Raw genomic sequence first — 744 nt, forward strand, 5'->3', positions numbered from 1 at the left:
CTTATTTTGTTGTAATTCAAAAACGAATAACTGCAGGTACATGAAAATTTTACTGAATGTTTATATTAGCATTTCCTATAAACCATAAAATTTTGAAAATAATTTGATTCTTTTTGAGCTGTGTACAGACATGGTCAGTTTTCAATTTTTTTAGTTTTTTTTTCTATAAATATCAATAAAGTTTTATCTGTTGGGCCAAAAAGTGTATAAATTTAATACAAAGCTCCTGATATATTGTTACAATATCAGTTGAAAAATATTAAAAATACATAGGCACAATTTTTTTTTATAAGCATTTAAAGATCAAATTTTGACAAAATTTATCAAATCTTAATTTGAAAAATTATTTTGTAGTTAAAAATTTATAAAATGTTCAATTTTTGTATCTAAGAATTAAAAATTTAAAACAAGATTCCACGTAAGTAATTAATTCTGTTACCAAAAATCTAAAAAATACATTTACACAGTTTATTTTTATAGTCATTTTAAGTACAAATTTGGACGAAATTACATATTAAAAACCTAGGATAACTATTTTAGTTATTTTGTTGTGATTGTATAATATTATTCGTGGGTACTTGAAACTTCTAAAGTATACTATTATATATCTATGATTTTACCACGGTTTTTTGTTGATTTATAACGCGTTATAAGTACCTAATAGATATTATGATATGATTAATATGGAATTTATTATAGGTACCTATTAAAGGTCAATTTTTTTTTTTATACCATAGATAATTA

This window comes from Acyrthosiphon pisum, chromosome A1, assembly GCF_005508785.2.
Source record: "Acyrthosiphon pisum isolate AL4f chromosome A1, pea_aphid_22Mar2018_4r6ur, whole genome shotgun sequence".
Classification (NCBI taxonomy): Eukaryota; Metazoa; Arthropoda; class Insecta; order Hemiptera; family Aphididae; genus Acyrthosiphon; species Acyrthosiphon pisum.